We start from the raw sequence: 317 nt of genomic DNA, 5'->3' as shown, positions 1-317 counted from the left end.
CTTCCAAACGATCGTCCAGGTCAGACATCCTGTCACACAACTGGATGTCTTGCATCGCATCTGCGACTTCCTCGTCCACCTGGACTTGATCTTGAAGGATCTCCTCTTGAGGCTGGGGAATCACTGCCTCAGCTGATGCCTGGGGAAAAAGATACGCCCTCATCTTCTCACTTGGAAGATAAGGGCCAGAGGTGTTCTTCTTGAAGCCCCTTACCCAAGTACGAAGCTTTTCCCTAGCTATATCCCTTGATTCCGCCGTTCTAGGGGAATCAAAAGCCTCAGTAATCAGGTTAGTGCATACAGTACATACCTGAGGG

This window comes from Palaemon carinicauda, chromosome 1, assembly GCF_036898095.1.
Source record: "Palaemon carinicauda isolate YSFRI2023 chromosome 1, ASM3689809v2, whole genome shotgun sequence".
NCBI classification, from domain to species: domain Eukaryota; kingdom Metazoa; phylum Arthropoda; class Malacostraca; order Decapoda; family Palaemonidae; genus Palaemon; species Palaemon carinicauda.
This window is presented reverse-complemented; position numbering follows the sequence as displayed.